The 14,823-nt window shown below is 39.7% G+C and overlaps 1 long non-coding RNA gene across 1 annotated transcript in view; it reads right to left on the bottom strand.

Moving 5' to 3' along the window:
* Positions 1 to 9,106: 9,106 nt before the first annotated feature.
* The window catches only part of LOC109322962, an 8,241-nt gene continuing 2,524 nt past the window's right edge, over positions 9,107 to 14,823 (bottom strand). Inside the window, exon 2 of the long non-coding RNA XR_002104517.1 lies at positions 9,107 to 9,546. This is a non-coding gene — a long non-coding RNA (uncharacterized LOC109322962). The remainder of the gene's footprint in view (positions 9,547 to 14,823) is intronic.

Genomic DNA, 14,823 nt, shown 5'->3' with positions numbered 1-14,823 from the left:
CAGAAGCTATGAACTATATTCTGAATCTAAGGAAGGTGAGAATAGTTAAATACCCCATTTTTACATTAAAAGAAATGCATAGTGGTATGATACAGTGGGTGAACTTTATCTAGGCATTTCCTGGATTTTGTTTATGTCACCACAGGAGGATAAAATGCTTTCTGTATAAGAATTTTCTCTTGTTTAACCCTTGCTCTTATTTTAGAAGCAGGGTATAGACAGCGCTTATTTGCTTGCCCAGGATGCCAAAATGGCTGTCACTGTCCTGAATAACCAAGCTCTAGGAATAGTTTCACACACTGTTTCACAGTTTAAAATAACATTTACCCAATAAACTAAGCATTATTTAAAGCATATTAGTACTCATCATGCACCTATATAGGTACATAATCTTGGCAAAATATATTTAAAAAATAGTTACTGTATTTTTAAATGAAATGGAAAGGTATTATAAAAATCAAACCAACCAGACACTTCATTAATCCCTCACCAAAATTCACTCTTTAAAATAGGGAATACAAAACAAAAGAATTGTTTTTATACCCAGTAAACTTTCTCAACTACTTATTAAAATAGTGAAGTTGAAGGTTCTTTTTCTGATTTGGTAGACACTTATATTTATATTGTATTTTCAGTGTCAAACTTTAGTCTGTTTGCCATGGAACTTTTAACCAAGTATTGAAAGTAGACATTTTATTTGTAGTTAAAATGATAAGAAGTGTAAAATGGTTTGTATTTGATATAAAAGTTCTGACTTCAGTCTGGAAAGAATCACATTCAAGAGTGATCAACTGAACATCAACATCTGAAACAGGAAATGATGTCTAATGTGCGTTTCTCTTAACTAGCACATTATATCTATACAGTAATATATTAATATTTATGATCCTAAAATAACTGTTTAGGGGCAAAGTCCTAAATTAATAAAGGAGATAATGAGCTCCTGTCTATTAAGAGATTATTTTATATCTATTACGTTAGAGTATTCTATGACAGAAATGCCAGTAATTACTGCATTTTGATAAATATTCATTTTAAATGTTTGGGCTGCTCTAGCATGCACTCTTAAGAACATACTATCTATATTATAAAGAATACTGTTGTATCCACAGAGTAAGTGCTAGGAATAGGGGAGAATGATAAACGCAATGAAGAATCTGACCCAGAAGTCCTTATTTAGATATAATTTTCACTGGAACAAGATTATGCCCTAAGTGTGGAAACAGCAGTATATAAAATGCCAGTTCTTAAAGATTCCGTAGTCTAAGATAGATGCTGCTCTTCCTTCTTTTGGAATTAAGTTACACTTAAGTGGTTAGTAAAACAGGCCCAACAAAATGTACAGGAAAGTATCTGACCTAGTACTGTTTTAAATAAGAGCTTGTTTCACAAACAAGGGATATTAGTCATTTTTAAAGATCTTTTTGTTCCATGTCCAATTCATATTTCTTTTCAGTGGAAATGGACAGTAACAGAAAGTGCAGTTATAAGTAGTAATGTGGGAAAGGACAGTACCATAAAGTTTTACAGTAGGAAAGATTTATTTATTAGATAATATAATGGACTTTGATGTTGGCACAGGATCATGCTCTTTTGCTGCTAAACAAGTGCCAAGATCAGGATCAAGTATTAATATGAAGTGAAGCAATATGTTTGTTATTTTATAGCAGGAGTTTTGTCTGAGTAAGAACTCTTATCTCTGACAATGTTCCATTAAAATGACTTTATCTTATTATGCCAAATAAAGTTAATGTTAAAGTCTGATGGTCCCTGATACTGCCGAGTGGCAGTTTCTAAACAAGACCAGTATGGAAAGATAATATCCTCATAGATTAGAGCATGGATTTTGAGTGTAGTTAGTCAAAGATCAGATTATTTGTAAAAGTTCATCTTCTGAGATTACTGTGTTTTGGTTTTTTGTTAGCTACTGTTCTTTTATGTCCTAGTCCTTACTCCTAGTCAGACATTCTGAGTAAATGGAGTGCATACTATTTCATTTTCTATAGTTCAGGTCTGACCTTGCATTCATGGAAATTAATGCAAGATTCCCATTGACTTCAACAGCACAGGACTGAGTCTATAGCAATGTGTGATACCAGTTTTGGTTTATTCCTGATGACAACATTTCTACTGAAGTATTGAAGTTTTACCATTGACTTAATTGCTCATAGTTTATGTTTTAGGATTTAATTGATAGATCAGAACCATGCAGTGCTATCACAAAGTCATAAAGGATTTTTACTAGAAAAAAACTGATGGTATGGAACAGCCTGAACATCTTATACATAATCCACATTTAAACCATGAGAATGTACACATTAAAAATATAGCAAATCAATTTAAGTCAAATGTCTGTGAGGACAAAGATTTGCATTTAAATAAAATCTGTTGGTATCAATAGTATTTAAACCCCTAATTTGCATGATAATACAAACCCATCCAAACTGGCAATTAAGAATCAGTGAGACAAACATAAATAATAATATTTATGAAGATAGATATACCATGCATTATCAAAACATTAAACAGGTTTAAGATCAATGGGAAAATGCTGTGAGGCAATAGATGATAAAATATTATTTAAATATAGTAGAATAGCTGTTGTGTAATTCTGAAAGTGCTAATTCATCATAGTTACTTCAGATGAATCTATGAATAATGTTAAAGTTGATCTGAAATGTTAAAATCTCAATAGTAATATGTAAGTTGCATCTTCAGGTGAATTAAGTTATACAATAACGTACCACTTACAGCTCTAGAACATCTTTCTACCTCAAAAATTGTACATTATAATAACATTAACTGTATTAACTTTGCATTCATAAGATACACTGCACACTTATAACTCATCCAGTCAACTAGAACAACTGTTCCTTTTATCAAATTAAATGCTTAAAAGGTTATTGGTATACTAGACACATATAGGCTAATTCATCTCATGGTTAATTCAAATTAATTAATCTATACGAAAAATACATGATATGGTTTCTAAAAATTAAGTTTTGACATGTTCCCTGTACAGTGTTAAAAAGTGACTTTCACACTTGGGCAAACTTGTAAATAGAGAACATTAAAAATATATATATATTTTTCCCCCAGGCTTTCATTAATTAATGGCCAACTCTTGCAATCCTAATTCAGGCTTTTATCCAGACGAGACTCATATTGACTTCAAGAAGACACTTGTCTAACTGAGGACTTCAGGATCAAATCTTTAATCTTTTTTTCCTTGATAATCCTGTAAAATCATAATCCTGTATTTCTGAGAGAGGTAGTTAGCTGTTAGTTTGAAGTCAGACAGAAGGAAGGACAGAAATGCACCTTGTAGACTAACTGAATCAGGTAAATTTCTCTCTTTATAAGGTCACATTATGCTACAACAGAAAAAAATATAACCAGAAATGCAGGTCTCTACCTTCATATCAGGACAGAGTAGGAGGAGAAAATAAAGGGAAAACTCATTTAAACGCATATCTTTAGCAAATAGCAAAAGTGATCAATACAATTTTAAGAAAAAGTATATGAAAGATAAATTATGTATGTATATGTATATTTAAATCTCTTCTGAGTTAACATGCTTATTATGTTATGAGGCTATTGACAGTGATGTGCCTAAACTAACAAATATTGATTTACTAATAATGACTGGCTAATTTATATTCTTAATAGGCAATGACAAGTTCTGTCAATATCAGGATGTAGGCCTGTGTTTTAAATTATTCCAGCACATTTTTACATTGTTTCGAATGGATGCTATTTTTATTAGGATTCATATTTCATTACGCAGACATCTCTTTTTCTCAAAGTATAACTTCCATTATTTTCTGTTGCCAATTTTTATTTAACATGCTTGCTATTTTTATTGTTTTGCATGTGTGTATTTCAGCTAAACCAGATAAGTTGCTGTAGGCAACAGTTTTTCAAATTACTTCTTTGACTGACATATTCACTCAACTAATGCCCGCATGTATGATTATTCTCTCAATGATATAAAAAGATAGATGCTATTTTAGCATAATTTTATTTAGTGATTATACTGAAGTATGATCCCCAGCTGTATTTCAGGCATCAGCAAAATCCATAGATAGGTGGCAGTTCACTAATAGTTCATTTACAATGGGTGAAAATCATTTATGTAAAGAGGGCTTGCACACTATGCACCTCCAAGTCTTCAACAGTTAATAGGCCTTGTGCTGTGCCTATTCCAGGATAAGTTGTATACTACATCATGAAATGCACAAAGAGAACATCCAGTTGAAAAAGGAATGTTTTTGCCTTACTCTAGAGCCTCTATTGTATTTTTACTTTCCCACAGTTTTAAATATAGGTTTCTATGTCAATTATATAAATAATTTAGGGAAGTTCTGAATTCCTACCTGCAGTACACAGTATCAGTACATGATGGATTTACCTACCAACTCAGAAGCCAGGTAGGTTTTGTGAAATAGATATGATAGATAATACACTGCTACATGCTAAACCTTTAAAAATATGAACTCTAGGGCTAGGGACATACATTACACACAAACTGTAATCAGAAACTGATTAAGTGATCAGAAACTGGTTTAAACCTGTAACAGAACATAAGTTCAGTGCACATAGACTGGTTTGAAAATGACTGAAACTGGTTTAAGATAAACCTGGTTGAATGTAATATAAGATTTAACTGATTTCGGTCAAACCAGTTTATGAAATTCTGTCCTCGACCCCTTCCTGGTTTAAGTTAAATCAGAGTCCCCCAGCATCCCAGTTGCTTTGCAGCCCTGGGCTGTGCTGTCTGCTCCAGAGAGCAGAGCTGATCCTGCCTTTCTGCTTCTTAGCCAGAGCCTGGCTTCCCCCTGCTCCTCCCCACCATGCCGCTTGTTGCTCAAGCAGCAATCCCTGTCTCCCTCCCTCCATCCCATCTCCCACAGCAGGGACCCCAGCCTCATGGATCCTAGGCATGTGGTATGCCTGTGTGTGTGTCTCCAATTTCACTGGGACAGACAGACAGAGCAGTGTCTGCTTAGGGCTTTTTGGAGCTAATCAACAGGTTGGCTGGTAATATCCCTCGGTTCCTTCCTTGGAACAAGCTGTTTGAGAAGAGCTTGAACTAATGACTACTGTCAGATCTGCAGACAGTATGAAGAAGCAGGGAGAGAGAGATTAAAAAGCTCAGTATCATCAAGAGATGCATGCACTGCACACACACCCCTTGCCTCAGAGTGCTAGCCTGCAGCTGGGGGCTGGCAACACTCTTGCCCCTTGAGTAGCAAGTGGGGAAAAGCCTGGGATGGTGCAGGTAGGGTGGGGGTTTAAACCCCTCCCTAAACATGCCCCCTTTAGCACTCAGAAGGGAAGGGAGGGCTGTTCTACTGCCCCCAGGCTTCTGGCCTCAGCCACTGCAGCTTTGTGCTGGCATTTCCTCAGTTCAGAGGGAATGTCTGTGCAGTTGCAAGCCAATTCAACCTAGGCAGGTTAGATTAACCTGCAAAGATTTAATCAATTTAGTTTCAGGCTTTTTAAATGCCTGTCCCTAACCCAAAACAACATTGTAATGGATTTCACAACAGTATTTTCTCCCAGAAAAGGCTGTTGTAATACTGATTTTGTATTTAAACACTTTTCAGCCAAGGACCTGAAAATATTTTGCAATTTAGTTAACCTTGGAACCATCTGGGTATATTTGCACCCATTAGAGAGAAGACTAAACTAAAGCCCAGAGTAGTGAGTAGTCAGGTGACCAGCTCTGGTCAAAACAAGGCAACAGACATACCTCAAGAGAACACAGAAGTCCTTCTTCTAAGTCTGTTCCCTTGGATCATTTTTCTTATTGAACTGATATGAAATCAAAATGGGTGAGGTTTTTATTAAGGTAAATTTAAAAAACAAACAAACAAACAAACAAAAAAGCATATCCCAAGCCTGCAACTGCTCTATGGTCAAATTCACTAAGAAATCTATGAGAGTTTTGTATAAAAAAGGATGAGATGATTAGTACCTTACTTAAAAGATAAAATCCTTTTTGCCAATTCTAATTATTTTTCCTTTACTTTCTGGAGGGCAATAGTCATTGTGGTACAGAGAACCAGCCCAAGGCTTATGCACTGCTCCAGTCCAGTAAAAAGCCCTAAGCATATCACTTCAGTATGAATGAATGGTGTATATGATTTGTTCTGGCCTGTGCACAGGGGCAACATTCACTGTTAGATACTATTGAAGTTATAATGATGTTTATTTCTCAGATGCTTTCTTCTGTATCTCTGGATATAACTATGATAGGGGCATCTGATTTATATATGAATACTGGTATACTATGTACTGGTCATATGCTCTGAATGTATATGCAGGTGTACTGTACTTTAGATCACTGTACTAAAACAAAACCCTAGCAGTGACAAAAGCTGTTTTTTGGTATAAGCACAGGTTTTTTATATAAGTATCTACAACACTGATTCTCAAATCAGGGTGATGCAGCGCCCTAGGTTGCCCTGAGATCCTTGTCAAGAGTGCTGCAGGGTGGCACACAATGATTGTGTATGCACATTCAAACAATATGAAAAAATTCTCCCAGAAAAACAAACTTACCTGGAGACACTGAATGGCTAAGCAAATGTTAAGCCCCTGAGGAGCAGAGAGCTTTCAGTACTGATGACGTACAGCCAGGGAGGCCCTGTGCACACATTTCAATATGCTCTATGGGCTCCCTCAGTCTGCCTGGAGACAGAGGGTAGCAATGTACAGGAAAGCCCTGACTGGCTGACCCATACTCCTCAGCGTGAACCTGACTTCTTGCAGCAAAATGTGGGGATTGTGAAGGGGGCATGTAATGCTCCTCGCTCAGCTGGAGTAGTAGAGTCTAGTGAGAAACCTATTATTGTCTGCCAGGCACACAGGTGGGGAACAGCACCATGGGATGCTGAAAGACTGTGCTGTGGCCTCTCTTGTAAAAAAATATGCATGGATACTCTCCTGGGGGTGATTTAACACTGGTTTGTTTCCAGGATATTTTTCTCCCCAAATCTTTTGCTCTTGAAGAAAAATCCTAAATATCTGTACACTCTTTGTTTCTCCTGGGAGATTAGTTGCTCTCCCAGGAGAAACTGAATGTCTGTATGTGGCCAATGTTAGCACTATTAGGTGTGTAAACATGAGTCACATGATAATCCCAGAGATTTCAAATAGGAATTGAGTGTTAAAAGTGTTCTAATCTGTTGTGTTCTTTCTAACAGAAGAATTGCTCTATCATTTTTCTGTAGTCAAAAAACAAGTCAAAAGCCAGCATTTTCCAAAGGTACCTTAATCAGGAAGCGCTACTTCACTGTCAGGGCAACTAGGATCTGGAACCAACTTCCAAGCGAAGTGATACTGGCTCCTACCCAGCAGGAGGCTAGGTGAACACCTTGCTGGGGTAGTTTGACCCCAGTACTTTTTCCTGCAATCGCAGGGGGTTGGACTTGATGATCTGCTCAGGTCCTTTCTGACCCTACCAACTATGAAACTATGAAGTCTACAAAGGGATGCTTTGACTGTAACAATCTATATCAACTGAGAACCACTGATCCACACAATGGGTTTATGTTGGCACCAGTGCCGTGACCAACATATCTGTGTCAGCAGGAATCCACAGTGTAGATCTGGCCTCTCCATTTTCAAGACAGCTCACAGATCCCATCGTAGTGTTCAGATTTCTGTTTGTTGGTTTTTTTGGTTTTTAGTTTTCTTATTCTGGCTTTATTGGTCATTTACAAAACCAAAAACACAACAGAAATCTCATCCTGAGATTTCTTACAAGTTTCCCTTTGCTGTCTTAGTTCCTTAACTTCTGTTTACTAGAGAACTATTCCCAGTTTTTGCAGGCAGGATTGTGTTAATCAGTCATTTCAGCTATAGTCAGACAGAATCACAGTAACTTCATATAAATTCCTACCAAAAAAGTCATCAGAAGAGCCCTGCCAACTAGGGGTGTGCGAAGCGGGCCGTATTCCATTCAGATTCAGTCCAATTCAGGGGACAGTGATTTGGTTCATTGATTCAGATAACTGTTCCATTTGGATTCAGCTGAATCTAAATCTGAAGATTCGATGCTGATTCAGAGAATCAGCGATTCAGCCATAGACACAGCTTTAAATGTTTTTTCTACATACCTCAAGCTACCAGGCGCGGCTCATGAATGCCAAGATGGTGGGGCAGATGGAGCTTCCCACAGGAGCATGCCCCCCTGCCCCCAGACTGCATCACCCCGGCTCGGTGCTTGGTTGCAAGGGGACCCTGGGTGCCCCCCCGACCCAGGAGGAACCAGTCTCTAAGCCAGGGGGGTGGAGGGAATGCACTCCTCAGTGTACCCAGAAGTGGACTGGAAGTGCTTCTGGTCCACTTCTGGGTCTGCCACCGAGAGCGCTGGGGACCCCCCCCCGCAACACTCCTGTGGGATGCTCTATCCACCCCACCAACTCAGCATTCGCAAGCTGCCTGGTACTTTGAGGTATATAGAAAAAACATTTAAAGTTGTGTCTATGTCTGAATCATTGAATCTCTCCGAATCAATTCGGAGGGTTCCATTTTGATTTGGAGGGATTAAAGGGTCTCTTGACTCAATTTGGATTCAGAGATTTGGCCACTGAATTGGGCTGAATCTCCACCAAATCAAATCAGTGACCAAAGCTTTGCACAGCCCTACTGCCAACTATATATTGTTGCCATGATAATAATAGTGAAATAATGCTGGATTTGTGACATCACAGTAGCATTTTATATGGATAAAAGATGGACCATGACTGAGAACTCCTTTATTAGAAAAGTTATTTTTAAAAGGACAAGTAAAATTCATAAAACCATGAGAGAAGTAAGCATACACTTAACGTATATTGTGAAATTTGTCCTGATTTCTAAATTCCTAATCATGTCCTCCATGTACTCATCCTGATTGAAAAAAACAATAGTTTGTGGCTGTATTTTGTTGTTATGATTTACACAAGGTAGGATTTCCTGTTCAAATTGGGTATTTTTCTGTAACCTGCAAAATACATACCAAATATAGTATTATTTAACTGACCTAACAAGATTTCAACATTAGCCTGAATAGTGTTCACTCCAACATCTGTTTTAACATAAAAATTTCACAGAATACACCTTGAAAATAATTTTAATTGTAATGTGGGATAAAGGAAATGTTATTACTACATACCCTGTAGTCCTCATCTGAGATCACATTTATCCAGGTTTTTACTCGGGGCCAGATGGTACTTTGTGAATTTCATCTGGAGGGGACCCTTCACATGCAGATCTGTCCCTCCCCATATGGAAGGGGGATGTCAGTTACCTCTGTGGCATTCCTTCTTCTAGACAGCTTGCCACAGGTCCAGGATGCATGTGTGGGGAGAAGAGGAGGGTCACATTGTTTCTTCATCAGAGATTAGATAGAAAAGATAATACAACTTGAAGTTGCTTGGTGGGCATTCTGTGCTCTTCATCAGTGTGGCGTGCTGGTCCCACTCCACAGACAACACACATGGTACATGGACAGAAGTTCCATTTCCTCCCTTCTCCATCTGCATGATTTGCTCCCTACAAGGAGTAGGAATTGCTGTTATGTCTTAACTTTTGCAGGACTGGGCAAGGTGGAGAGATTTTTTTTTCATTTTTAAATCTTGATGCCTGCTTACGTTACAATTTTTAAAATGCTTGTTGACCTTAGAGGTTAAATACACTAGGTTCCATTCTTTAATTTACATGATTTAACACCATTAATTTACATGGAGTTATTCTTCATTTGGACTCAAAGGACTGAGACGAAAATCAGAATTAGGACATTTACATAGCTTTTTAGTAGTCAACACTTACGTTTTTATTTTTTTCCAAAATATTAATCAGATCTTCTTATGTGCCTACAGGAGGTCACAGATTATGTCTGAGCTTCTTAACAAACGGATTGAATAAGCTGCATAATGACCCTGACGTTTTATTTGCAAAGGCAGGTAATAGAGGGCATGTTCAGTGCAGTTGAGAGAGAGAACAATCAGAACTGTGAGCAATGTTGTCAGGAGTAATTAGTAGGAGTGTGTGAAATGGGCCATATTCAATTCAGATTCGGATTCAGCCCGAATCAGGGACACTGATTCAATTTGCTGATATGGATTCACTGTCCCCGATTCAATTAGGCCAAATCTGAATCTGAAGATTCAATGCTGATTTGGAGAATCAGTGATTCAACCACAGACACAGCTTTAAATGTTTTTTCTAAATAACTCAAGGTACCACGTGCGACTCGTGAACACTGCAATACTGGGGCAGATGGAGCATCCCACAGGAGTGCAGGGGCCCCCCCACATGCTCGGCAGCGAACCAGGAAGTGGAATGGAAGTACTTCCGGGTCCACCAGGGAGCATGCTGCCCCCCCACACACACACACCTCCCCAGCTCAGCAGTCAGCCATGGGGGGACCCCAGGTGCCCCCCCAAACCCAGGAGGCACAAATCAGGGGGGTGTACAGGGGCCCCCCCAGTGCACTTCCCAGCAGACCTGTATGTGTTTCTGGTCCACTTCTGGGTCTGCTGCCAGCACGCTAGGGAGCCCCCCATGCTTCTGTGAGATGCTCCATCTGTCCCAGCACTGCAGCATTCACAAGCTGCCTGGTACCTTGAGGTACAAAGAAAAACATTTAAAGCTGTGTCTATGTCCAAATTGATTCAGAGGGTTCTGATTCAATTTGGAGAAATTAAAGGGTCTCCTGATTTGGCTCAGATTCAAAGATTCAGCCACTGAATCGAGACAAATCTCTGTTGAATTGAATCAGGGATTGAAGCTTCGCACAGCCCTAGTAATTAGGTTGAACGATCTTGGGGAACTACTATAAGTAAAATTGACTTTGGAGCAGCAGCATTTATGTCTATGTATGGAAACTCTGAAACTGCAGCGACAGTTTGTGGCTCTACCCCAGTTAGGTCTTGGGAATGACAGAGAATGGCAGAGAGCATGCTCAGTGCATCTTTAACCTAGGTACCATATGACCTAGATACACATTCTTTCCCCATTGAAAAAGGTTCTGGAAAAGGACACATAGTTGAACAGGAATGGTAGAGCCTGGTGGGCCTGATCAACATTCCCTCTTGCAGACCTGAAAGGTTAGAGAAAAGAGGAAGAAGTAACCTGTTTTCATTAGTCTCTGGTTAAGAGCCTGCTGGGCTCCCAGCTGGATCAAGAAGGATTGAGTAGAGAAGCCCTCAGTCTCTTTCACAAATGTGGTTCTTAAACAGGACAAATAACCTCAATTCCTGTCTCTCCCATCTACTTGGACCTCATGACCATCATAAATCTATAGTCATTCCCATTCCTTTTGTGACTTGAGCAGAAGGGAGGGAGGAGAGAATATGTAGAACTAGCCAAGATAAGGAATCTAATGTGTATGAATTGTTTCCTCCCAGAAGTTTTGAATTTGGGCTGGATCCTATAAAATCTTCCATTTTATAGGATACCCAAGTGTGCCATTAGATTATGTCATCTTCTGGCAGTTATGTGCTCCCAAAGTATGCAAATTACTGTGAATATTGATGCTTTTAGCCAAATGCTGTAGTCCTCTAAGGGAGCTATTAAGAGGTCTTAACACAAAGAAGGAGAATAGATCCCAAGAGTAGAAAAACAATGCAAATGAAAAAGTATAAGACAGTGACATCTAAAATTGGGAATTACCACTTTTACCGTTCAATTATTCTCATTAGATAGGACCATAGTTTTAACTGGAGAAGAACAGTTAAATATTAAGAAGCTGGTTAGGCAAAATTATAGTGTACAAGCATTATACAAAGTTATTCTTTTTAAAGCGTGTAAGTATATGAGAATCTGCTTCTTAGTTTTACTTTGTGTAATGAGATGCATGAGCAGCCTGAACTATAAAACTCAGATTTGGCTTCAGGTCCAGATGTTAAAACTTCTCCCATACAGCCTGCATATATGAGGTAAACAGGTAGTCTCACATCAGATTTGAGAAATCCATTTTAAATCTATTTCAAGTTACAGTATTTGCAACAATGATTATTCTGAAACTTATGCATTTGAGTTATGTGACGCTTTGTTTTGGCCCCTATATAATTTATGCACTTTCTTAAAGATGCAAAAGTTACTGAAATGTTGGTAATAAGTTATTTAATTGTTGGTAAAGACAAATGTAATGAAGATTTAAGTATTCTCCCTGGCCTTTAGAGATACCTAGGTTTGGGCAAAACAAAGCCACTTGAACTTTCATCTTTCCCTCACCCCCAAGAATGGCAGGGGATTGTGAGCAGGCACCTTGAGACAAAGAGGAGAGCCAGCAAGCCAGGATTAACCACCAGGGGAGAGTAGACTATATCAAGGCTGTCCCAGGTGGCGACAATGCATAGTATGGGCACAGATTACTCCAGAGTGGTTTGGAAAGGTTTAAGTGTGTCCTCTGAACCAGACCACTGATCTGACTATGACTAAATATACTGAGGAGCATCACATTCAATGGAATGATTAAACAGATACCTTGCCTCTCTGGAAGAATACTCTTAGGATGCTGTAGCTTCTCTTTATTCCTAATACAACCAAACTTAATCACACTGGATATAAATTATTTTCAGTAGGTGATGCATTTGCTAATGCTACTTATTTATTCTTTCACTTTGCATAACATTCCTTCTTTTACTTTTAGTACAGAGGCTTAGCACATTGGGCTGTTACCCTAAAGGATGTGGTTCCAGCTCACTCAGGAGATGTTGGCTGGAACAGGTGCAGACTATGTATACCTACTCCAACCAACATCTTCCAAATGGTCTAGAACAAAATCTTTTAGGGTAACAGCCCAATTTATGTGGTCCAGTAGTTTGTTTTTTTTCTGGGCTGGTTTAAGGAGGGGCTGATCCTGCTTTGAGTAGGGGGTTGAACTAAATGACCTATTGAGGTCCCTTCCTACCCCATTTTCTTATAAATCTATGACTTAAAAGGTTCTAGGTGAATGCACAGTACATAGACTGTATAATGTAAATATTTTCATAAAACAGCCCTCAGACCTGCACTGTTCAACATCTTCATCAGCAACTTGGACGAGGGTTTGAAAAGCACCTCGTTCAAATTCATGGATGACTCTAAGATGTGGGGAGAAGTGGGCATGCTAGAAGGGAGGGACAGGCTACAACTAGACCTGGACAGATTACAGGGGTAGGCGGATGAGAATAGCATGGGTTTCAATACTGACAAGTACAAGGTACTGCACCTAAGGAGGAAGAACCAGCAGCTTACCTACAGGCTGGGGAACTCCCTTCTTGTCGGTGCAGAGGCAGAAAAGGATCTCGGAGTCACTATTGATTCCAAGATGAACATGGGCCGCCAATCTGAGAACATGGTCAGGAAGACGAACCGCACCTTGTGATGCATCTGCAGGTGCATCACAAGCAGGTCCAAGGAGGTGATCCTCCCCATCTATTCGACACTGGTCAGGCCACAGCCGGAGTACTGCATCCAGTTCTGGGTGCTGCACTTCAGGAGGGATGTGGACAACATGGAGAGAGTCCAGAGGAGGGATACTCGCATGATCAGGGGGCAGCAGGGCAGGCCCTACAAGGAAAGGCTACAGGACCTGAACCTGTTCAGCCTCCACAAGAGAAGGCTGAGGGGGGATCTGGTGGCTATCTATAAACTTACCAAGGGGTCCACCAGAGAATGGGAGGAACCCTGTTCCCCAGAGAACTATCAGGAGTAACTAGGAATAACGGCCATAAGTGCACTGAGAGTAGGTTCAGGCTAGACATCAGGAAGCACTACTTCATATTCAGGGTGGCTAGGATCTGGAAACAACTTCCAAGAGAAATGGTGCTCGCTCCTACCCTGGGGGTCTTCAAAAGGAGTCTGGATAATCACCCTGCTGGGGTCATTTGACCCCAGTACTATTTCCTGCCACAGCAGGGGGTCAGACTTGATGATCTGCTCAGGTTCCTTCCGACCCTACCACCTATGAAACTATACGTCTAGGATGAAAAATGACTCCTGAAATTACCTAGATGAATATGTTCCTCATTCATTTTTTTCTTAAAAATCCTTGAGTAAATGGAACAGACTAAATCATATATCAGTCTCTAATGAGCCCTCGCTGTCTCTCTCTAGATCTTAACAAAAAAGACAAAAACAAAAACCCAAGATAAAGGCAGTCTCTGCCTTCATGACATCTTACAGCAGAAACAGTTGTGTTTGTATGGTTTCAGTATAGCACCCCTGAAAATACTGTACATATAATCAAACCCTTTGATTTGCTGTTGATTTCACCACAGTGTTTTCTGTGGAAATGTCACTTTCATCTTTCATTCAAAAAGGTAAATTAGATGCATAAAACAGTCTCATCTGACTGTTTTGCCTCTAGGGGATGTCCTCCTCATTAAGCTATGATTGTGCCAGAGGCAAAATAATAGCTATTCTGATAACATTTGACCATGCCCTCTGAATATAAGCATTTTTCTGTGTATGGGAGTTGCTTGTACACAAGCTGCAATCAACCCTCAGGACATGGTCATGATAAGAACTGCACGGATGAGCTAGCTTGTGACTGAGTAGTATTGCAACCTTTCAGAAACTTACAGTGTTTTGATTGATTGACGGAAAAGGATCTTGGAGTCGTCATTGACTCCACGATGAACATGGGCCGGCAGTGTGGGGAGGCAGTCAAGAAGGCCAACCATACCCTGTCATGCATCCACAGATGCATCTCGAGCAGGTCCAGGGAGGTGATCCTCCCCCTCTATGCGGCACTGGTCAGGCCGCAGCTGGAGTACTGCGTCCAGTTCTGGGCGCCACACTTCAAGAGGGACGTGGACGATATGGAAAGAGTACAGAGGA

This window comes from Crocodylus porosus, unplaced genomic scaffold (genome assembly GCF_001723895.1).
Source record: "Crocodylus porosus isolate Cpor-Errol unplaced genomic scaffold, CroPor_comp1, whole genome shotgun sequence".
Taxonomy (NCBI): domain Eukaryota; kingdom Metazoa; phylum Chordata; order Crocodylia; family Crocodylidae; genus Crocodylus; species Crocodylus porosus.
This window is presented reverse-complemented; position numbering and strand designations above follow the sequence as displayed.